The 25,538-nt window shown below is 37.5% G+C and overlaps 1 pseudogene; it reads left to right on the top strand.

Moving 5' to 3' along the window:
- Positions 1-2,370: 2,370 nt before the first annotated feature.
- On the top strand, positions 2,371-24,798 carry LOC111392786 (annotated as a pseudogene).
- Positions 24,799-25,538: the final 740 nt, after the last annotated feature.

Below are 25,538 nucleotides of genomic sequence, written 5' to 3' on the forward strand. Positions count from 1 at the left end.
TTTAAATATTGTGTTCTTTTCGATCAAATTATTTTTAAAGTAAATAACTAAAAATCTGTAGGCATGACTATGAAGTGCAAAACCTATAAAAACACAATCAAGAGTTTTTGGACCAAGTTTAGTTCTCTTAGGTGTTGGAATAGAAGTTTTAGCTAAACACCCCCACACTTTAGGATATTTATATAAAGGTGTTCTACCCTTCCACATTTCATAAGGGGACTTATTATTTTTCTTACTAGGAATTCTGCTAAGGATATAACACGCAGTCATAAGTGCTTTCCCCAACATGTTATAAGGTAATTCAGAAGAGTTTAGCATTAATATGGCTATATCCTTAAGAGTTCGATTTTTCCTTTTAGCTACACCATTAGACTGGGAGAATAAGGTGGAGCAATCTTATAAATAATGTCATTCTCAATACAGAATTTATCAAAATCTCCAGTATCTTCTCCTCCCCTATTAGACCTTAAAACATTAATAGTTTTGTCTAGCTGATTTTCTACTTCAGTTTTATAGGAAATAAATTTTGAATAGCTTTCATCCTTACTCTTAAGTAGATAAATATAACAATATCGAGAATAATCGTCAATGAAAGTTAAGAAATATTTATTTCCACCACGAGTAACATATCCTTTTAAGTCACATAAATCAGAATGTATCAAACTTAAGACCGAAGTAGTCCTATCAACACGAGGAAATGGTTTTCTAGATTATTTAGATTCAACACACGTTTCACATTTTGAATTTGGACAATTATCGATTTTGGGAATGCTTCTCAAACTTATTAATTTTTTAATGGAAGTTTTATTAACGCGTCCAAGTCTAGCATGCCACAAATCATAAGAATCCAACTAGTAAATGGAAGTGCTAGATACATTATTATTAATCACAAAAATATTGAGTTTAAACAGATTCTCATCTGCATGCTCATTCCCAACAAAGGAATCACCCTTAGACAGTACAACTTGACCACTCTCAAATACAATCTTAAATCCCTTTTTGACTAAGACAGTCCAAACACTAGATTTTCCTAATATCATTTACATAAAGGACATCCTTCAAATTAATGATATTTTCAGAAGTAAATCTAAGTGTCACAACTCTTTTCTCCTCGATTTTGGAGAAGGAAGCATGCTCCATGAACATACATTCTTGATCACTAGCATGAGTGAATTAAGAAAATGCACCTCTCGTGCAACAAATGTGCTTGGTAGCTCTAGAATCTACCCACCAGTTTGTCATGTATAGCAGAGAAATTCCCATCCTCTACCACATGTGCCTGATGCTTCACAGTTTTTCCTTTCCTATTTCTGCAATTCTTTGCAAAGTGACCTGGTTTACCACAAACAAAACAGTCACCAACAATTTTATTTTTAAATTGGGGCTTAGACCGATTGTTCTTTCCTACAAATTGTTTTCCCTTATTTCTGCCTTTAAAATTCTGACCCCTTGTAAAATTTCCAATTGGTTTCTTAGTCCCAGAATTTCCTTCAATAAGATTAGCCTTGGTATCAAAGTCTGGCATTTCCTTACGTTCTGTCATTCTATTGTCCTCCTCGATTCTAATCCTGATAATCAGATCCTCTAAGGATATTTCTTTTCTCTTATGCTTCAAACTATTTTTATACTCTTTCCAAGAAGGTGGCAATTTTTCAATTATAGCTGACACTTGAAAGCCCTCACAGATTTTATATCCTTCAGCAATAATTCGTGAATTATAATCTGCAATTCTTCAACCTGACTAACCACAGTTCTGACATCATTCATTTTAAAATCTAAAAACTTTCCCACAACAAATTTCTTGGTTCCAACATCTTCTGTAGCATATTTCTTTTTTAATGAATTCCATAACTCTTTTGCAGATTTACACGAGTAGTAAACATCATACAAATCTAAAGTGAAACAATTCAGAATATAATTTCTGCACATATAATCCTTATGTTCCCAATTAGCTAAATCCTCGATTTCCTTATCAGTAGGATTATCAGCAATTGTAAAACCGGGTTTATCTGATTCAATAGCATCAACGACTTTAAGTATTGTCAAATAAAATTGCAGTTTCATTTGCCATCTCTTAAAATTCTTTCCATCAAACAACTCAGGCTTTTCAGAATACTTAGGAACAGATATATCTACGGCAGACATGACAACTAATTATAAAGATAATTTCACTTTAGATTGTTGGAAAAGATAATTAGTTACAGTAGTATCAGAATAATATAATGCAGAAATATAAAACTTATCGTTCTATCGAGTCTCGTGACAGCACGATGTCCTAAAGTGAAATTGCCCGTCAATAATTGCTACGACCTCCGTGGACAATCACTCCTAGAATACAACGATTGTAAACCACTTATGCAGCAACCACGAATGGTTTTTCTAGAACTCTCAATTGTACTCCAGAATAGATATAAAAACCCGAATATAAGAAATTCACAATATGAAAAGAGTGATTGATGCAAGATGATTTTTTTATTTTCTTTTTGTGTATCTTTTCCCAAAACGAGATATGAGTTTATATAGGCAAGATGGTAGTAACAGTCTTTATTATGTTAATGCAGAATTTTAATGACTGAGTAGTGGGTGTTTTAATGGTAGTTAGTGGGTTGTTACAAAAATAAACAGTCATAAAATACTGGCTAATTTTACCCATTAAATAATAAAGAAAAAAATATTTATTTTAGTCAAGGAAGCCCAGGAACCCAAGGCCCCAATCAAGACATTTTAATATCTGCGTAGGGAGTGATTCGAACCCCTGACGTCCCACACAAATGTTACATTTTCCACCACTTTGGCACTTTATCTAATTTGATTATTTCTTTCACATTTTATATTTATACCATAAATATATAACACCCTATACAAACTGAGCATGAACTTTCATAAATGCCAACACAAGCTTTCATGGACCATATTAACCTCTTTTGTTTTTTGTTTTTATTTTTTTAAGGCCTCTCGCCAAGTAGCTAATTTTATTAATATAACAAAATAAAAACGGTATTTCAAAAAACTAGGCTTGACCTAAAAAATGAAAAAAAAAATTATCCAGTCAATATATGTAAATTACAAGCAAAGAAAGTAATGACTCTTCTGATAGAGCTATTTTTAATTAAAAAGATGATCAAATTTCATCTTTAATCACACGTTTCATTCAATCCACTACTTTTAACCACTTTTGAACCAACATTTCAGGTAATCCATCAATATTTTACAACTTTATTTGCCAAAAATCTATATCAAACAGCACTATGTTAGCTTTGAAGCGTATTAAGCACGACTTACATATCTTTCTCCACTTTCTTATGTCTCATACAACATGTCATCATAGTAAACATTGAGGAAAATCTACACAAAAATAACTTAAAATAAGAATAGGACAGTGAAACTTAACCACTTCAAATTGAAAATATAGAAAATTACCTTGAAGCATTTTTCGGAAGAAATTATAAATAGAGAAGGTGTCATCCTTTACTTCAAAGCACCTAGGAATGAGTTATTAAACTTCAACGACACCCCAATTTATATTTTTCTTGAAAATCTATTCTCGTACTTAGGGTAAACCTTAAACCAAGAAATATTTCTGTCAAAAATTTCTCAACAATGTAACATCTTCAGAGCAAGAAGAATGTGATTGCAAAATGCATGTTCTTTACAATGATTATGAGCATGGTGAATTGTAGCCCTCCAGAGGATCCTAGAAAGTGGACAATCAATAACTCTAATTGTACCATTACAAATACCTATGGTGCATTGCCAGATAGAAGCCTATGTCGTGAAGCAAAGGTTGTCTACCCCATTACAGAAGAAGAGCTTATCTCAGCAGTGGCAAATGCAACTAAGACCAGTACAAGAATGAAAGTCGCAACTCAAAGCTCACATCGTATTCCTAAGCTTGTGTGTCCTGAAGGCAATAATGGACTTCTGATAAGCACAAAGCACCTAAATTGAATGTTGGACGTTAATGTCTCAAGCACGACAATGACGGTAGAGAGTGGGATGACCCTCAGGCGGCTGATCAATGATGCTGCAAAGGCGAAACTGGCTCTGCCTTACTCACCATAATGATGGGAACAAGTATCTGTTTAAATTTTGTCTTCAACATACCCTTTACTTACAGGCAAAGGATTCATTTTTTCACCATGTACTTAAACTTGTGCAATTTCTGAAATGAGTAAGAGTGGCCTTCCTTCGAGCTTCTATCGAGTGAATCACCGAGCCTACGCTTCTCCTTAGGAGTGCACCCTTTAGTTTAGACTAGCTCCTGATTCAGTTAGACAATATATGTTTATTTATTGCCCCTATTTGACTCTCATTATTTCAAAACTCATTATTTCTCATACCCACTTTAACTATACATTCAGACAATAAAATATTTTGCGTATAAAAACTTTTCCACTTTTTAACTATCTATCTTCCAAAAAATTACTATTCAAAATATAATTTTCCCCTAATTTCTTTTTATAATGGTCATCAAACAAGGGCTTATTTAAATTTTGTCTTCAACAGGTGCCCATGGCAGCTTTTTATGGGGTTTGGGGAGTCAAGTTCATGACTATGTAATTTGACTTCAGATTGTGACTCCAGCTACAGCTGAAGAGGGTTATGCAAAGGTTTGGACACTTGAAATGGGCAACCCTGAGCTTGATGCAGCTAAAGGTATACTTATATATGTGGTTATATTTCAATAAATATCATTTTTAAAATTTGGAATTCGGCCTTGGAACCTTGAAATAGTCAGAAATAGCACTGAGATATGGTGCAAGAAAATGTTAATTTTCTTACATTAAGAGATGGCATAATATAGCCATTGTACAAAATCTTTACAAAAGGAAAAACGACCTATATTTGGAAACTAATTAAATTAATCAATCCAAGTGTGATATATAAAACCGGGAATGGAAAATATAATCAAGTCTAAGGATGGAAAAAATAATCAAGGCTTGGAGACAATTTCGTTAATCTTCAACACTCTCCCTCAAGTTGGTGCATAGATATCACACATGCCCAACTTGTCGAGAATATTATTAAATGCTTGGCATGGTAATGCTTTAGTGAGAACATTTGCAAGCTAATCTTGTGATCGGACATGGGGCACTTCAATAATCTTTGCCTCTAGTTTTTCCTTGATAAAGTGTCGATCAACTTTAACATGTTTGGTTCGATCATGTTGGACCAAATTGTGAGCAATATCACATGCTACCTTGTTATCACTATATAACTTCATAGGGCGAATTTGCTCAATACATAAATCTTGTATTAAGTTTCTTATCCAGAGTAACTCACATATTGCTTTTGCCATTCCTCTGTATTCAGACTCAGCACTAGAAAAGGCAACTACATTTTGTTTCTTTGTATGCCAAGTAACTTGATTTCCACCTACGAATGTGAACTACCCAGAAATAGAGCGTCTTTTTTCAATTGACCCGACCCAATCTGCATCGGTGTATCCTTCAATATCCAAGTTATCTCCCTTTGTAAAATGATACCCTTCCCAGGAGACGACTTCAAGTAGTGCAAGATACGAATTACTGTATTCATATGCTCTTCACTTGGAGAGTGCATAAATTGACCGACAACACTTATGAGTAAGCTAAGTTAGGACGTGTATGTGAAAGACGCGTTGACCTCCCAACTAATCTCTGATAGCATTCCTTATTAGTAGGAATTTGATTTGGATATATTCCTAGTTTCAAATTCTCTTCCATAGGCGTGGAAACTGGGCTACATGTTGTCGTACCGATGTCCTTCAACAAAACCAAGGTATATTTTCACTGGGATAGAAAAATACATTTCTTTGATCTAGACACTTCAACCCCAAGAAAATATTTCAGCTGACCGAGATCTTTCATTTCGAACTCACGAAAGAGATAGGTTTGTAGTGCCTTCTTTTCCTCTGAGTCATATCCTATTACTATCATATCATCAACATACATGATTAGAGCAGGGGTCTTCTCTTTATTATGTTTCAAGTATAGAGTATGATTTGAATTACTTTGTTTGTATCCAAAAGCCTTCATAGCACCTGTAAATCTTCCAAACCATGCTCTAGGGGATTGCTTCAAGCTATATAAGGCCTTTTTCAGTTTACATACTTGTCTGCAAGCTTTACTTTGTATATCACATCTAGGGGACAACTCCATATATACTTCTTCCTGTAGTTCTCAATGCAGAAAAGCATTTTTTACATCAAATTGGCACAGAGGCTAATCCAGATTTGTAGTAGGAGAAGAAGGATGCAGGCTGTGTTGATCTTGGCTACTGGTGCAAATGTCTCCATATAGTCATTTTCATATGTTTGTGTGTATCCTTTGGTAACAAGTCTTGCTTTGAAGCGTTCAACTGTCCCATCTGCTTTATGTTTAATGGTGAAGACCCATCAACATCCAACTGGCTTTTTTTCCATTAGGTAAGTCAACAAGTTCCCATGTCGAGTTCTTTTGGAGGGACCACATTTCTTCATTCATTGCTTCCTTCCATCTAAGATCGTTTAATGCCTCCTACATACTATTAGGAATAGATACAGCAAATACTTGATTAACAAATGATTCATTTTCCTTTGACAACCTATGGCAAGACACAGAATTACTGATAGGGTATTTAGCTTTAGAATTAAGGATGGGTTCGTAATTAAATTTCGGTTTACCTTTTGTGGCTCTATCAAGTAGTATTTTAGGGTAAAATGCAGGAGGGGGTTCAAAATTACCTGAGTTTCGATAAGAGGATCAGTCTAAGAAGACAATTGGTTAATAAGTACAGGAGAGGTTGATCGAGGTGAAGATGGTTCCAAATTTGCATGATTATATGTATCATCACTACCACTTATATCCAATGTGTCCAGAGAAGTGGCCTCAGTTGGATTTTTATCACTTGGAATTGAGATATCACCACTTACATCCAATTTGTCCAAAGAGCCAATTAGAGGCTGCAATTCAATGCGATTCTCCCCTTGAAGTGGAGCAGTAGGGACTAAGTAATACATATCCTCTTCATGAAATACAACATCAAGCGTAACGTATAATTTTTTATAATGAGGATGATAACATCGATACCTTTTCTGGTATGAGGCATAGCCAACAAAGACACAGCGAAGAGCACGGGGTTCCAATTTATTTCTCAAAGATTGGGACAAATGCACATAAGCAACGCAACCAAAGATTCGAGGTGGCATATTTGACATGATTGGAGCACGTATAGTTGTATGAAGGACATGAAATGGAGTTTGAAATTGGAGAGAACTAGAGGGTACCCGATTAATGAGATAAGCAACAGCGGAAATAGCCTCACCCCAATACTGAACTGGCATGTGGGCTCCAAACAAGGAAGCATGGACAACTTCTAGGAGGTGACGATTCTTGCGCTCCACAACTCCATTTTATTGAGGGGTATAGGGACATGTAGTCTGATGGACAATACCATTGGAATTCAAAAACTACTTCAAGTCATTATTAACAAATTCGCTACCATTGTCAGTACAAAGAACCTAAATGTATGACTTATATTGTGTAATTATCATCTGGTGAAATTTTTGAAATAAGAAACTAACTTCATTCTTTGTTTTCATTAGGCAAATCCAAGTCATACGAGTATGATCATCAATGAACGAAACAAACCAGCTGGCACCACTTAGAGAAGTGGTGTTAGTAGGACCCCATACATCAGAATTAATTACCATAAAAGGAACTGGACTTCTATTCATGCTTCGTGGAAATAAAACACGATGGCTTTTAGCCAACTCACAAATATTACACTTAAAATCCGAAACATTCAAGTTTACAAATAGCTATGGAAATAACTTACATAAATATCCAAAAGATGCATGACCTAACTGCCTATGCCAAAGCCATATTTCAGAACTTTGAAATGTATTACATGCATTAGGTAAAAGAGCTTAGGCCACCAGATTCGAGCTTTGTGGTATTAAATCCAGGTAGTAGAGCTTTCCCTTCCTAGTACCATAACCAATTGTCTTCTAAGTCTGGATATCCTTGAAAACACAGAGATTAGGACCAAAAATCACAATATAATTTAAAGCAGTAGTTATTTAAGCAACAGACAACAAGTTATGATTGAGAGAGGGAACAATTAAAACAGAGTCTAAATTCAAATTGGGAGTTAAAATGATGGAGCTTGCGCCAATTACACGGGTAGAGGCACCATTAGCGGTGCCCACGATAGGTTGGGTCGAGGGTTTAAGAGATTGAAGGCCACTAATATCAAAGGTCATATGATCCGTTGCACCCAAATCAATTATCCATGTATTATTACCATTACTAGTAAAGGTATTAAAGACCTTACCAACATTCCCTATAGTAACAACCAAGGAGGTAGCTTTAGCATGTTCAGATACGGCATCAGACACATGGGAATTGGACTCAACTACAGCTGCATGTGATTTAGAATTCTGCCTACGAGGAGCTTTAGTAGGATCCCACCACTCCGGATAGCCAATTAGTTCATAGCAGCGAGACTTGGTGTGCCCAGTTTTACCACAATGAGTGTAAAGGCGCTCATGGGATCCAGCATTATGAGTTTGAGGTCCAGAATTACGATGTTTGGTCCGATGCACTTTAGGCCCCCGAGCAACCATGGCAGAGGGTTCAGAGAGGACAGTTTCACCAAGAATAGTCTGGCGACGTGCAGCTTTACGTCAAACATAGGCATAAGCTTCTTCCAAATCAAGAGCAAGGTCCTTACGGAGTATTTCGCCACGAAGTGACTCAAATTCAACATCCAATCTGTTCATGAAGATATGGACACGGAGCCTTTCAATAGATTTCTTATACATAATAACATCATCCGAGTCTTTCATGACAATTTTATCAAGATGGTCCCATTCTCGGAAGATTTTAATCAACTCACCGTAATAAGTAGTTACGGGGCGACCAACCTATTTAGTAGAGAAGGCATGCTTTGAGATTCATCCGAGCCATCATAGAAGGCTTTGGCAAAGGTAATCCAGATTTCCCGCGCTGTTCGCAAGCGAAGGTAACGTTTCATAATTTCAGGTGACATAGATATAAGTAACCAGCCCTTCACTTTCTGATTCTCAGCACACCACTTGCTGTATTTAGGATCAGTAGGTTCTGGGACAGGTGCCTTTCCCATAATGCAGTCGAGCTTCTCACGTCTAGCAATCTGTATCTCCAAAATTTGAGACCATATGTCATAATTTGTTTCGATAGGGAAAACTCCAGCAGTAAAGCTAGAATTTTCAGATTGGACATGAATAACAGGGGTGACGGATGAAGAGATTCCTTTCTGGATTGAATTTTATGGAATGGTAGTTTCGGGAATATGTGTTTCAGCCATGGGTCGAAGATGGAGAGATAGATAATCAATGGAAAATGCTTTGATACCAAGTCAAAAATAGGGCTGAGATATGGTACAAGAAAATGTTAATTTTCTTACATTGAGAGATGGCATAATATAGTCATTGTACAAAATCTTTACAGAAGGAAAAACAACCTATATTCGAAAATTAATTAAATAAATCATTCCTAGTGTGATATATACAACCAGGAATGGAAAATACAATCAAGTCTTAGGATGGAAAAAATAATCAAGGATGGGAGACAATTTCGTTAATCTTCAATAGAAATGACACGAGGGTGTCTTCAAGATTCCAATATGAGCTCTTAGGAAAATTTTATATTATCATCTTCAAATCTAAGTTATAATGCCTTGATTGTTTTGAGCTTCAATACAAACTACAATAAGCTACTTAATTGCAAATTTCTAGCTTGAATTTAAGTTATATTTGCTACTCGAATGCAAACAAATGACAGGAAAAAGACACTAGCTTGATTTTGACTACTTTTTACGAAATAAAGTAAAGTTTATTTCCTTTTCACATAGCTATTGAATTGGTTGTTGAACTTGTCAACTCAGCCACTAAAAATGGATATAGTGAATCGGGATCTTCCAATATGGCCAAAACTGAACGATTCTTAATTTGATCGTTTTTTTTTTCCATTTTTTTCTTTCAATCATTTCATTTAAAACCTAAGTTTTTTAAGAGGTAATACATTTATGTGTGTCTCTTGCATGTCAAATTTACTTTTTGTGATCAAAGACCTGGTATGTGAATAACGTTCATAACTAATGGATGGTGTCAAAATTTAAATGCAGAGTCTCTCCTTATTGTTCCTTTAACACTTTTCACTTAAATAAAGAATGCAATATAACTCACTTAGAAGTTAATGCAAAATAAGGAGAAAAATCGGGGAACAAAAAAAATTGCAGGTGATTTTGAAACTGCAGTTGCTTTTCAAACGCCCTGTCATGTACCTCAAAGAACGATTCCGATTTCGGGGATGAAGCGGTCATCTTTGGGAGACAGCACGAATATGCAGACTTTATGTGGCATCCGAGTCAAAAACAAGTTATGTACCGAATTGATGATAGAGTTCCCTCAACACATCAGGGAATGGACTTCTCGAGTTTCCAGGTTTTCGTTCTACGGTTTCAGTACTTCTATCAAGTTTAAGAACTAGAGGATGTACTTATCAAGTTTAAGAACTAGAGATGAGTACATAATATATTTCTTAGCACTTAAATTGCTTTCATAAATTCTTGAGAAAATGTTTAATTAGCCAGGTTTTATTTTTATTGTTATCGATTTGGTGGTTGCTTGCAATTTAAACAGAAGAAACTAAAGAATTACTGGGTGATGCTGATGGAAAATGCAGAAGTGGGAAACGGACTACATCCATTTTGAAAACCATGGCCTATGGCTTGACAAATAATGGTATTTTTTCTTATTTTTCTGCCTATGTGACAATGAAGCTGGACTGAGTATTAGGGAAACTTTTAAAACTGTGGACACACTAAAAGTGCAGCCCAAATCGAATAGCCCAAGGAATGAAGCCCAATTAGGGAATTCCCAAATTAAATAGCCCAAAGAATGAAGCCCAACTGGGCAATTCAGGATAAAGACCCAAATAGGGTTATTAATGAATGCAGTGGAAGCCCACGAACACGGTAACATCATCGTCCAAGCTTGTAAGACGCCCAGGATCTGAGCGAATCAAGTGCCTTACAGTCGTCCAGAGTTATGACCCTGTTCTCGCCCAAACCTTTGAATCGCCCAGGATTTTAGCAAATATAAGATGTTATGGTTATCCAGAAGTGCAGTTATTGTAGTTATTGAGTATCCTTATCACATTCCACGATTCAAGAAGTTCAGTTGAAGACGATTGAACGACAAAGAGTAGTGGCAGTAGTTAGAGACGGTAATTCCACGACAAGTTAGCCACCATAAAGAAAGTGGGTAGTTATAAAGCAATCAAGCAGTTTCTAACCGGTTGATCACGAAGAAATCATCAAGGAAATATAAAAGGAAGAGAAGACATAGAGCAAAAGACCCCGAATCAAACACTCTCAAACAGAAAATATGTAATTTCAATTTCTTAGTTTAGATTTAAACATTCTTTTCAGTACTCGTGTGCTTGCGCTCCTTGGAGGCATTCTGTTTAGTTCCAATTATAAAGTCATCGCCAATAAAACACCCCTTTTTGGGACTTTGTCTCAAAAGGTTTGTTCCTTACACAATCATGTGATCCCTTTTTAATTGTTAGCAACTATCCGAACGAAACAATTTAGCACGCCCGGTGGGACCTTGGTGTTTGGTGTTGAAGATACAAAAGGCGAAATAATATGCCTCAGAAATCTGATAAGGAAGCAAGTCAGGGAGGAGTCCAATCTGTGATCGAGCGATATGAGGAGCAGCATAGCGCTCCTCGAACAGATGGACAGAATCAAAACAGTCATAGTCGTTACGAACCAATGGCAGATTTGAGTCCTCAAACTATGCGTGCATTACTTAGAGAACTCACACAGGATGTCGTTGAACAGGTAAATCTACGAAATATTCATAATATGGAAAGATTTACCCAGAATGGGAATGCACATTATGATAACATGGCCAAACAACTGAATACTTTGAATGAAATAATGAATAAGTTAGTAGGCCAAATTTGTCAGCCAGTTGTGCCTCTTGCAAATCACTTCCAAGCTAGGACAATTGTGGGACATAATCCCCCAGTCATAAGTCCAAATCAAGGGGTAGAACCACCTTTTGGTCCCTCTACTTCAAATCAGGGAGATGGTGTAATGCCAAATCAGAATAGTGGCAATGGTACATCTAACTTGGGGGATAACCTAAACGTAAGAGACAATGTCCTAAATGATGGACAAAATGCCCCACGTGTTAATGATGGAATAAATATTCAGGCTAATGGTAACAATGGCCCAAATCATGGCAACTTTGTTGCCAACCAAGGACCAAATATCAGGCCTCAAACAAATCAACCGGTCAACCAACCTGTAGGAATTCCATATGACCCCAACGTCATGTTGAGGAATCAAATTATGGAAATAGTACAGGATCAGATGACTTTTGGGGTACGTCCTGTCATTAGGCCGACTTACACAAAGCCATATCCTGATTGGATAGACCAAGCTTATCCATGGCCTAGAGAGTATAAAGTGCCAGAATTCTCACTATTTACCGGTTTAGGAAAGGTGTCTACTCTAGAACACATAGGGCGATTCACACTGCAAAGTGGTGACGTAACTGATTATCATAAAATGAGGCTGTTCCCTAGTTCATTAACAGGAGTAGCTTTCCCTGGTTCATCAATTTGCCAGCGAACTCTGTTCAAACATGGCAACAATTGGAGCAATTGTTCCATGCTCAGTTTTATAAGACTGAGTCCGAAGTTATTTTGGCCGATTTGTCGAATCTACGTCAAATGCCAAACGAATGGGCAGAAGGTTTCCTTCAAATGTTCAAGAAAGCAAGAAGTAAATGTTTTGTACCTTTGCCCGAAAAGGAGTTTATCAAAATCACTTAAGATTGTCTAAGCTTTGATTTGAAAAAGAAGTTCCAAGACAAGGAATTTCTTGATCTTTTTCAATTAAGCACGAACGTGATTAGGTATGAACGATTAATAAGAGAAGAAGAGCAAATGAAAAATTCTAGCAAGGGACTGATTATAGAGACCCAAATTTTGATGTTTATACCATTAATGATGAGTATTACGATCAAATCGGAATGTGTTTGGCCGAATTAATCAAAAGAGACGCGTATACTTGTCCTATAATGGCTAAGCCTAGACCGTCGAGCAAGGATAGGCCTATAAAAGATGAAAGCAAAAAGGCTAGAATGTTCTCGTTCGATGTAACCAAAGCTGACCTTATATTTGATAAACTATATAAGGATAAGCATATAAAGCTAAGCGATAAATATAAATTGCCAAACTCTGAACAAGTTAAGGGTAAAAAAATATTGTAAGTGGCATAATGCATGGTCACATTTGACTAATAACTGTTTGGTTTTTCGCCATGTGTTACAGGATGCCATTGAATCAGGACGAATTACATTCAAGGATAAGAGGAAGATGGCAGTGGATGAAAACCCTTTTCCACAGCTACTTGGGGTGAACATGGTGACGACTGGTTTCAAAAATAAGTTGCCAAAATTCAAGTTAGTTACAGATGACGAAGAAGAGGACCCTGGACCACATCCCAGTGTCTTTGAACGTATCAAAGAGAAAGAGCCTGAAAAGAATGAAGACGTTCTATGTGCAAGATGTAAAAGAGAAGTGAGTGGAAACACAAAGAAACTAAGGATATGGCAGCATCACCGTCGCCCTAGTTTTTTCCCAAACGCTCAGCCTGATAGAGGCCGAGGTACATTGTTCTATAGGGGACCGCCTTTTGAGAGGCATTTCAAGCCAGTGAATAATGGGAGAACATTCAGGCCGCAGCCTCGCCAACCAAATGTATGGCATTCGTTCCAGTATAATGCAAGAAGGGCGATACCCTTCAACGAAATGACTAGAACCCAATAAAGGTATTTTCAACGGAACTATGGACAAATGATGAGGCAACAATAGGGAATGCCACGTCCTAAGGCGCCTAAGCTACTTGACATGGCTAATCAAAATATTCTCAAAGACAGTGAGGAGACTGGTACAGGTGAATCGATGAAAGAATTGCCAGAAAGTTCTTCTGGGAGGTCGAAGTTTGAGCGAGACAGAAGAGATGGAGAAGATCCAGATCAGTCCCTTACTATTCAGTTCGGTACGTTACCTTCTGTCATGGCTAATAACTATTTGCTAGCCAATGAGTTCAAGAATAAACATAAATAAGAAGAACAGGGGGAGGATAACGAAGAAGAAGCGTGCGTGCTGGAATATGAAGAAGGCCAAACTTCTAGAGGGGCCTGCGATGATGAAGGAGATGATGGTATGACGGATATCGAAGAGGAAATTAATTTGGAAACAGAAAGAAGAAAAAGAAGAGTATCGTACAATACTCTATTGAAGCAACTACATCGAGAGGGGGTTCGTGAAGTGGACTTGTTGGGGAAACCGTCTGGGCGTTCTTTCGATTATTATGTGCTGTATGGGACGCCCAAAAGGAAAATTAGAGTTTCTCGCTTTGAAAAGTATGGATCACCTCCAAGAATAATGCCTCCTCCCACAGGTTGGGTAACTGAAGAAGAAGTATTAGAAAACAGTAAAAAGGAAATTCAGGAAACAAAAGCTCAATGCGACATGCTGCACGTTGGCTTATCACAAAAGGATAACTCGACAGAGGACAAGCAGGAAGTGGAAATATATGTTATCAAAAAGGTTATTTTTAAGCAGCCAGCCATGAAGTTAACTAAACACTTGAGGTCATTGTACGTTAAAGCTCTAGTTAATGGCATACCTGTGGCAAAAGTGCTTGTCGATAATGGAGCAGCTATAAATACCATTCCATCTAGGATGATGAGGAAATTTACAAAGACAGAAACCGATATGATCCCAACAGAAGTCATCCTTACGAGTTTTAATGGAGGAGCAACTTCAGCTAAAGGGGTTACGTCATTGGACATAACTATAGGGACAACTATTAAGACCACAATCTTCTTTGTAATAGATGGTCCTACTAGTTACAATGTGTTAGTAGGAAGGGATTGGATACACGGAAGTCGCTGTATACCCTCATCGCTCCATCAATGCCTGGTTTTTTTGAATGACAAAGGCAAAGCAAAAGTGGTGCAGGTCGATCATAGACCTTTTGTCGCAGAAGCAAATTCAGTAGAAAGGTTCATGTACGAAGGAAATTATGGACCTGTCAGAGTAATCCAAGATGGAGAAGAAACTCAAATTGTCGCGCAGAGTGATGAGCTATTTTCGGTGGATGTACTCACTGAAATGTTCATCAGATGAGGCCAAACATAGTGACCCTAGAAGAGCCAGTAATTGGCAAAAGAGTAATCAAGGAGTTTTAAATGAGTTGTAAGAAACAAAGGCAAATGGCCGATATTCAGGCCTTCAAAGCCAAATTAATGACTTTCAATAAAGAATGCAAGGACAAGATAAAAGAAGAAGCAGCCTTGAAAGCATTGAGAGACAAATTGGCAGTGTTCGAGTTGGAGCAAAGTATTGGCCGAGAAGTCAATAAGGTGGATTGTTTAGAAGAAGAAGTGCCTACAAGGGAATTGGACGATGAAGTGATGAAGATCACCAAGCCTGGATACGCTTAAGCACAAGATCCTCTGATTAAAGTAAATATTGAAAATGAAGGAGAAAATCGCCCAATATTCATCAGCCAAATGCTCGATCAAGAGGTTAGTGATAAATTAATCACTTTATTAAAGGAATATAAAGATTGTTTTGCTTGGGAATATGAACATATGCCTGATTTAGATAGAGATTTGGTGGAACATAGGTTGCTAACCAAGCTAAATTTTAAGCCTCATAAGCAACCGCCTAGGCGTTTTGCTCCTAATGTACTTCCTGAGATTAAGAAAGAAATAGAGCGATTATTAAAAGCAGGCTTTATTAGAACAGCAAGATATGTGAATTGGTTGTCCAATATCGTGCCAGTGCTAAAAAAGAATGGTAAATTAAAGGTGTGCATAGACTTTAGGAATTTAAACATAGCCACACCCAAAGATGAATATCTAATGCCCACGGTAGACTCTTTAGTAGACTCAACTGCCGGACACGTAATGTATTCCTTTATGGATGGGTATTCATGATACAATCAAATTTATATAGCCGAGGAAGATATACATAAAACTGCCTTTAGATGCCCTGGGTCTCTAGGATGTTTTGAATGGGTAGTTATGTCTTTCAGCCCTGATTTTTTATGATATGATAGGCAAGTTTGTTGACGTGTATGTAGATGATATAGTGGTCAAATCCATTAAAGAAGATGACCATTTTGAACAATTGAGATGTTCATTTGAGCGAATGAAGTAATATAAACTAAAATTGAATCCCTTGAAATGTGCATTTGGTGTTAATGCAGGAAACTTCCTTGGTTTCTTAGTACACAAAAAGGGGATTGAACTTGATAAAAATAAAGCGAAGACCATTTTAAAAGCCAAACCACCTAGCAATAAAAAAGAATTGCGAAGGTTTCTAGGCCAAGTAAACTTTTTAAGACACTTTATTTCTAACTGTGCAGGACGAACTAAAACTTTTTCGCCGCTTTTAAAGTTGAAAAATTAGGACGAATTCGTCTAGAAAGAAGAGCATCAAAAGGCTTTTGAAAACCTAAAAACATATTTATCAAGTCCACCAGTGTTGGTGTCACCAATCCAAGGACGGTCAATGAAAGTGTATGTATCGGTTGAAAAAGAGTCAATAGCTGGAATGGTCGCGCAAAAAGACCAATTTGGTAAAGAAATGGTGATTTATTACTTGAGTAGACGGTTAACAAAATGTGAATGTAATTACTCTACCATTGAAAAATTATGTCTTGCATTGTATTTCACGTATACAAAATTAAGGGCTTATTTATAGCCCGTAACCGTTTATTTGATTTCCAAAGTAAATTTGGTTAAGTATATGTTCTCTCGCCTTATTTTACACCAAAGGATAGGCCTTTGGACGTTAGCATTATCAGAATTCAAAATACAATACATACCCCAAAAGGTAATCAAAAATCAGGCTTTGGCTAACTTTCTGGCCGATCATCCATGCCTTGACATGCCTGAAGAAATTGAATTAGAAATCAATTCATTCGAATTAAAATATTGGGTTTTGCATTTCGATGGGTCAAAAACCTCCAAAGGTGCAGGAGTATGAGTAGCATTCATAAATCTTTTAGGGATTTGCTACAAGTTCGTATTCACTTTGGATAGAATGTGCACCAACAATCAAGCCGAGTATGAAACCTTAATCGTGGGCCTAGAATTAATGATAGATATAGAAGTAAAGAATGTGATCGTTAGAGGCGATTCTCAATTGGTAATTCACCAATTGGTTGGTAATTTTAAGTGCCAAAGTGATTCCATTATAAGTCTTTATGAAGTCGCCCAAGAGTTGTTGGAAGAATTCGACCAAGTAGAGCTTCAATGCGTTAATAGGATATATAATGATGTGGCAAATGAGTTGGCAACTATGTACTGATAGATGAAGAGTTGTTCAAGAAATGCTCTGATGGTATATTGCTAAAATGTGTAAGTTTGCAAGAAGCCAGGACGATCATGGCTGAAGTGCACGAAGGGATATGTGGAGCTCATCAAGGTGGCTAAAGGATGAGATGGTTAATTATTAGGAATGGATATTTTTGGTCCAAGATGGGAGAATCATGCGTTTAGTATGCAAAGAGTTGTCTAGCATGCCAAAAGCATGGTCCAATACAAAGAACGCCAGCACGAAAAATTGCACACATTATCAAACCCTGGCCGTTCAAGGGTTGGGCGATAAACCTGATAAGGAAGATTTATCCCCCATCGTCCAAGCAACATACCTTTGTTATAGTTACAACTGATTTTTTCACTAAATGAGTAGAAGCGATACCTTTAAAGGAGATCACCCAAAAGAGTGTCATAGAATTTATCCGTGATCATATTATTTATAGATTTGAAATTCCACAAATTTTGATGGTAGATCACGGAACTTCTTTAAATGGAGATCAAGTGAATAAATTCTTGAGCGAGTTTGGAATTAAATTAGTAAACTCCACACCATATTACGCTCAATCCAACGGACAAGCAGAATCTTCTAATAAGATTCTAAAAAATATCATAAGGAAAATGATAGATGAAAATGCCAAAAATTGGCACGAATGTCTAAACAATGCCTTATGGGCTTATAGGACGTCGTCTCGGCCAAGTACAAAAATTACTCCTTTCCAACTTACTTATGGACAGGAGGCCGTTTTGCCTATGGAAATCAACGTGCAATCGATCAAGGTGTGTTTGCAGCATAAGTTAAGTGATGATGAGTATACCGATTCACTAGTTCAAAACTTATTGGAGTTGAACGAATTAAAGTTGGACGTCCTAGATAGATTGCAAGTTCAAAAACGAAGGATGGCTAAGTTTTATAATAAAAAAGTTATAGCCAAGATGTTCAGCCTGGGTGAATTGGTTTGGAAAACAATACTCCCTTTGGATAGCAAGGATCCAAAGTATGGTAAGTGATCCCCCAATTGGGAAGGACCATATAAAGTAAATAGTGTGTTGTCTAATGGAGCCTATCATTTGAAAGATTTAGATGGCACCAAGTACATGAGGTTCATTAATGGCAAATATTTAAAAAAAATATGTTCCTCCCTTATGAGAAAGTGAACAAATAAAAGCGTAATCAAATCGCGTTGAACGATCGTAGATAAAAAAGGGCCAGAGCGAAATACGTTCAAATAAATTCCTTTATAATGAAATGTTCATTACAAAGTTGCAAGATACAAAATACTAAATGCACTATAAGCTACAATTGAGAGCGAACTAATCTATTGGTCGATCACCAAGTAAGAGGGTGAACTGGCCTTGATTTCCATCCTGATCGCACTGCTGCAAAGGCAAGCAGAGAGGCCGAGAAGCACTCTCAGCAAGCAGAAGGGAAGAGAAGCACCCCCACATCGCCTATCTAAATACATCGCTGTAATAACGGGCAAGGAGACTGAGAAGCACTCTCAGCAAGCAAGGAAGCTTGACAGGCATCCTCAAAAATTGCCTTCCATCATTGAGCTTTTTGTAAAGAACATGGAGACGATGGGAAGAACTTCGCTGGCCAAAGAATATTTCCTATATCTCCCATATCAAATGTGAATCAAAATAGGTGGCAAAATGGGCGGATCAAATGATCCATTTTTATGGAAGACAAAAATTTTGGATCGATCGTTTAGATGCTAAACGATGGCAGTAAATTAGTTTTTGAAGAAAAGAATGGAAATGAAAATGAAAAGTGCGAAATATACGTGCATTTATAGGGGCTTGAAGGTGAAGAGACAGAATATGAACAGCCACATTCATGCCTAGTAATTGGAGTCAAGTGGCCCAAAGCCTTGGGAAAAGGGACAGAAATACCAAAAGAGAATGTACATGAATCTTATCATAAAGCAGTTGAATGCTTGGGGGTTGACGATTAAGGACAAACGTCAATAAATACACAAGAAGACAAATTAGTCGTTCATTAATGACAATGGCTGCTGTTACATTCAAAATTAGCAATGGCTATCACTACGAGGTTACAAGAGGAAAGTTAATACGAAGTTACAAAAAGAAAAGTTAAGGCATTAGATGTCTTAATTACAATTCACCCCAGACTGAACGAATTCTTTCCCTAAGTCTCCTCCAATCCTCGCTCTGCTGAGAAGAAGTGACATTCAATTCAGCTACAAAATCATCATCAACCTCCAGCTTCTTGTACTGCTCGACCAAAGACTTGGTTCGCTCAATTCCTTAGGAAGCATTACGCTTTTTAGCAGCCATTCTCGCCTTGCAGTCATCCATCCATGCTTGAAGCTCCTTCATCTGTGTAGCCAAACTGGTCATCAAACAGTCTTCAATCATAACTTCAGAAGAGATTTCTTTCAATTCGTCCTCAGCTTTGTTGATCTTCAGAAGCAAAGACTCTCTTTCAGATGCAGCATGAAGATATTGAGTATTCTTGGCCTTCAGTTCAACATTTTTGGCCAGTAAAGAGAGGATGTCAGAATGGACAACTTTTAACATCGCTTTAAAATCAGCAGAAATATTGAGCGACGGAAGCGTCAGTGCTTGCGCCAACTTCGCACTCAAATGCTCAAACTTATCCTTATGTTTGGCAACACTAGCCTGACCGATATCCATGTCCATAAAAGATACATACTCAAATATCGACTGCTTAAGGAACTTCATATCTTCCTCTGAAGAAGCAAAAGGACGATCGGTTGAAGCAGGACGAGACGTCTTGACTTGCCCCCAGGAAATGAACAAGTCCTGGATGGAACGCACAATTTTATCAGCATCCTGCAAAGAAAAATGCCAACATTGAAGGTTTTTACTACAATAAACAAAGTGAAAATAAAAGTGAAGCAAAATGTTACCTCATTAGCAATTTTGGGAGGTGGCATATCACCAGTTAGCTCCACCACCTGCGGTCCCACCACCATAGGAGACTTCCCCTTGTCTGGGCAAGAAAACCCTACCACAACGGGCAGACTCGTGGGAGCCTCTGCATGATTAAAGAAGCAACAAATCAAAAATCAATAGCACAAGCAAAGGTAAAACATCAAAAATGTATTACCTTCTGGTTCGACGTTTGGGGGGTCGGCGCCCTGTGAAGAAGGTGGCTTGTCCATTGGTTGCGATGAAGGTTCCGGGACTGAAGGTTTCTCTTTAAGCATAGTCCCTTCATCAGCTGGTTTGGACGAAGCAGCTCCAGTAGAGGATGATGGAACAGGAGCTGCCAACACCAAAACCTTCAAAGGAGAGGCTGAACTTTTCTGAGAAATTCAAGAAAACCATTAGCACATAGAAAGGTATGCTTGTGAGTAAACAGAATTCAATTACCTTTCTCCTAATGATGAGAGGAGTGTCATCATCATCATCCTCCAAAATGGGATATGCTGAAGCTGGCCATTTGCGGCTTGGGGACGCTATTAGTTGCAGTAGGTTTGGCAGGTAGAGAAGTAGAAGGACGAATAGATTGTTTAGCACGAGCAGGGGAGGAAGAATTCTTAATGGACACAGGGATGACCAAAATAGGAGAAGTGGAAGGAATGTTCGGCTGATCCAGTGAATGGAAAGCACGATTGGCATCAGTTGCAAACAATCTGCACTTCACTGATGGCCAGAGTTGTTCAAAAAGGGGGTGAACGGCATGGTTAGGATTGAAGGGGGCTAATGAAAAGTTACTCGTCAAAAGTATATTGCGAGCATCTATGGCTTGTGCCTCTGCCTTATTAATGGTGTGAAAGCAGTCTATTAGATTTTTTGAATAACAAGGAGGAACAGGCCAAGTTTGGCCAAAGCCAAGTTGGCGAGCAAAAAATTGGGGAGCATATATTACAACCCCATCTTTAGCATTGGTTCCAGTTAAAATATTATGGAACAACTCCCTCCCAATCAAAAATTAAACCCAAACGAGCAGAGAAGCACTCGCACTGTCCAGGGTGGATGGAGGTTGCACATAATCTGGAGTTAAATGAGCAGGAAAGGGAAAAAAGGAAGGAATTGAATTTAAAGTATAAAAGAATGAAAAAATGTCCCTTCCGGACATATTTACAGGGCTCAATGGGTCAATGGCTAGCCCATAACAGCTAGCAGAACGAAAGGACATGGATAATGCACCAAGTGATGGAAAATAGGCTCTCAACCACAGTTGAGTGAACCAAAGAGGCCCACTTCCAGTGGGAGATGCACCATTCTTCAATTGAAATTGAAGAGAAGCCATGCCTCTATAGAGGGCAGCCAAAAAGAAGGAGCACAAATTCAAAAGCCTACCACGCGCCAATTCGTGCGCTATGGGTAAATAGCTCATAGATGGCTTCAAACTGGGCACATACAGAATATATTTACAAAGCCAAATCTGAAGAAAGGCCACACGCTCAGAGTGGAAAGACTCAACGTTTGAGTGATTATAACAGCTTTGCAGGCTTGAATAGGACTCGGTGAGTTTTTTGTCAAATTTTGGAGCAACACCGAAAATCAAAATATCAGGGAAAATGGTGTCGCCCAAAGGTGGAAGATTTATCAGGACCCCAACATCCCTTAAAGTAATAGACATGGGACCAAGAGGGAAAACAAAAGTATTATATTCAGAAGACCAAAAACTTAAAGCAATAGGAAAAAGTGTTAAGTCAAAAATTGGGGGTTGAAGAGAGATTTCTAATAAATCAGAAATCCTAGCACGATCAAAAATCTCCTTGGTAGGACCATGGCCCACAAGGCGAGCATGCTATCTACGGAAAACAATATCAGATTTAGGCCAAGTCAGAATACCTTTTTCGCGAATCGGCCTCAGCGGCAAAGAGTTCAGGAATGGAGGGCCTTGAGTACAAGGGAATAGCTGGCCCACCGCCACTTGTTCGACGGCTTCGGCGTTGTTGAATGAAGGACCCAGATAGAACTCATTAAGCTCAGCATTGGCTGATGCAAGGAAGTTCGGATTTACATATGGCTGAGTGAGGATTTTCTGGAAATCTTCGAAGTTGAAAGGGTCGTCAGATTGGGTTTGTGGAGCAGCCATTGGGAACGAAATACAGTTTTGTTAAAGTTTGCTTGAGAAACATAGCAGAGAAGCAAGAAGATGAATAGTGGTATGGCGAGAAAGAAGCGCGAAATAATGAGGCGTGATTTAGTGGTACAACGAAATGGCATGTCTTTGGGGTTTATAAGGGTTTCTAGCGTCGCACTTTTTCAGGCTATGAAAGGAAATAATGACTGAAATTTTCAAATGTTGCTGGGAAACATAAAGTGAATATGGCAAAGATTAATAATTGGTATTAATTCTGCCATATTGGGGGGTAATTGTTGACACACTAAAAGTGCAGCCCAAATCGAATAGCCCAAGGAATGAAGCCCAATTGGGGAATTCCCAAATCAAATAGCCTAAAGAATGAAGTCCAACTGGACAATTCAAGATAAAGGCTCAGATAGGGTTATTAATGAATGTAGTGGAAGCCCACGAATACGGTAACATCATCGCCCAAGCTTGCAAGACGCCCAAGATCTGAGCGAATGAAGTGCCTTACAGTCGCCCAGAGCTATGACCCTGGTCCCGTCCAAACCTTCGAATCGCCCAAGAGTTTAGCAAATATAAGATGTTATGGTTATCCAGAAGTGCAGTTATTGAAGCAGTTATTGAGTAACCTTATCATGTTCCGCGATTCAAGAAGCTCAGTTAAAGACGGTTGAACGACAAAGAGTAGTGGCAGCAGTTAGAGACGGCAGTTCCACGATAAGTTAGCCACCATAAAGAAAGTGGGTAGTTATAAAGCAATCAAGCAGTTTCTAAGCGGTTGATCACGAAGAAATCATCAAGGGAATATAAAAGGAAGAGAAGACATAGAGCAAAGGACCCCGAATCAAACACTCTCAAACAGAGAATATGTAATTTCAATTTCTTAGTTTAGATTTAAATATTTTTTTTCAATACTCGTGTGCTTGCGCTCCTTGGAGGCATTCTGTTTAGTTCCAATTGTAAAGTCATCGCTAATAAGACACCATTTTTTGGGACTTTGTCTCAAGAGATTGTTCCTTACACAATCGTTTGATCCCTTTTTAATTGTTAGCGACTACCCGCGCAAAACAAAAACATTGCCTGTTTTTGTTTTTGACACATCTCAATAACCAGAACAAATCGGAAAATCTAGAGAATGGTTCAAAAACTTCAAAAAAGTTTCTTAACTTCATTTTTATTTTTTAATAAAATTCAGAAAGTTTAAGAAACTTTTAACCTAAATATTATTGAGAAGCTTGGATTAAGAAATATACCTCTTTGTGGGGTTGTTGGAGGCTTCAAAAAAGAACGAAGTTATCAACTAAAAATTAATTTATGAATAGAATTTAACCTTTACATTATAAAATTTTAGAAACAAATGTATAAAAACTTTTAATTAATGTTAAATGTTTTTTGTAAAATTGAATATTAACTTTATATATCAAATTCCAATTTTTTTCTACTGCGTTTCCGCAATGTTTCTTGCCCTATTATTTTGAAAGATAACAATATAACATGTTCTTATATTGTGTCACGTCACGTTTTCCATTTTAATTTTCATGCTATCTAGAAGGCTGAAAGTGATTAATCTAAGATTACCAAATTTTGTAAGGGATTTTGTTTACCGGGTTTCCCGTAGTGGGATATCACAATCGTCTCCAAGTATCGGGAACCTGCCTGGACAGTTTGGAAGATTTAATAATCACTGCTTGTCTTTGGGATCATCGTGTCAAAAGTCTATTTTTTCACCAAACTACGTTTAGCATTTCCTTATCCCAAGTCAAAAATTTCATTGAAGATGTCCAGAAACTTGTAGCCCTTGAACCTAAATCCATGTGTGGCTTGGAAGTTGGATCTATACAATGGTATCCTAATGAGATAAGTCACGGTTTCGACTGCATACTTGGGGAAACAAGAAGATGCACTAGATTTTGACATCACATATTACATAAGCAAGGATCTAATGAACCCTAGACTATATGAAGACGTTTTGGAAGAAATAGAGCAGATTGCAATGTTCAAGTATGGTGCATTGCCACACTAGGGAAAGAACGGGAATGTTGCATTTGATGGGGCAATCAAGAAATACAGAAATGCAATTGAATTTCTCAAGGTCAAAAACCAAAATGATCCACAGGGGCTGTTTTCCAGCAGTTGGACGGATCAAATTCTTGGATTAAATGGTGCAGTATTGACTTTTGATAAAGACAGATGTGCTTTGGAAGGCTTATACCTATGTTCTCAGGACATTCATTGTGCCCCTAAGAATATCTATTTTTGTCGTCCGGGTAAAGTCTATCAGGATGCAAGAGTTTGTACTAAGGTATCCAAAGAAGAATTTACAGCACGAGTTTCTTTTTAGGAGATATATGTGCGCCAGTTTCACGTACGTCTTAAATATTTTTGTAATAATTAATGGAGCACACAATCTTGTCCTTTACTTCATAACATGCTCATAAGATATAAGTATTTAGTTTTTGAGGGTGTTTGGTGGGGATTAAAATTATACTTTTTAGTAGATTGTGATAGAAGTTTTTGAAATGTGTGGTTGAAAAGTTGTAAGATCCACAAAAGATATGGTTAATATCGATTGTTTGACTTTGACTTAGATTAAAATCAAATTTTAATTCAAAAGAAATAGACAGCTGTTAATGTACCCGATGAGTAATTAAGCTTCAACGACACCTCCGATTTCTATTTTTCTATCAAAATTGGTACGTCTAAGTGATTGTTCATGTTCTTTATAATCTCTTATTATTATTCCAGAAGATCCTATAAAGCATATGCTCAAAAAATCTAATTGCCCCATTACAAATACATATGGTGCAGTCCTAGAATCCTCACAGAAGAACTTATTTTATCAGTCGGAATGGCAACAAGTTGACAATTTACTACAAGATTTGCTATAACTCTATACTTTACTAGATTCAGAATGAGGAAAAGCAGTGTGAAAAATTTATTCAAAGGAATATGTTAGAATTGCGATATGACCCGAATTTTATTGTGAAGATATATTAGGACTTGATTGTTTGTATTGGAGAAGTCTTGAAGAATAAAAAACGACGAGAAGAAGTGTTCTTGATTTTGACAATTTTTCCCTCA

The sequence above is a fragment of the Olea europaea genome, unplaced genomic scaffold (genome assembly GCF_002742605.1).
Source record: "Olea europaea var. sylvestris unplaced genomic scaffold, O_europaea_v1 scaffold978, whole genome shotgun sequence".
Lineage (NCBI taxonomy): Eukaryota > Viridiplantae > Streptophyta > Magnoliopsida > Lamiales > Oleaceae > Olea > Olea europaea.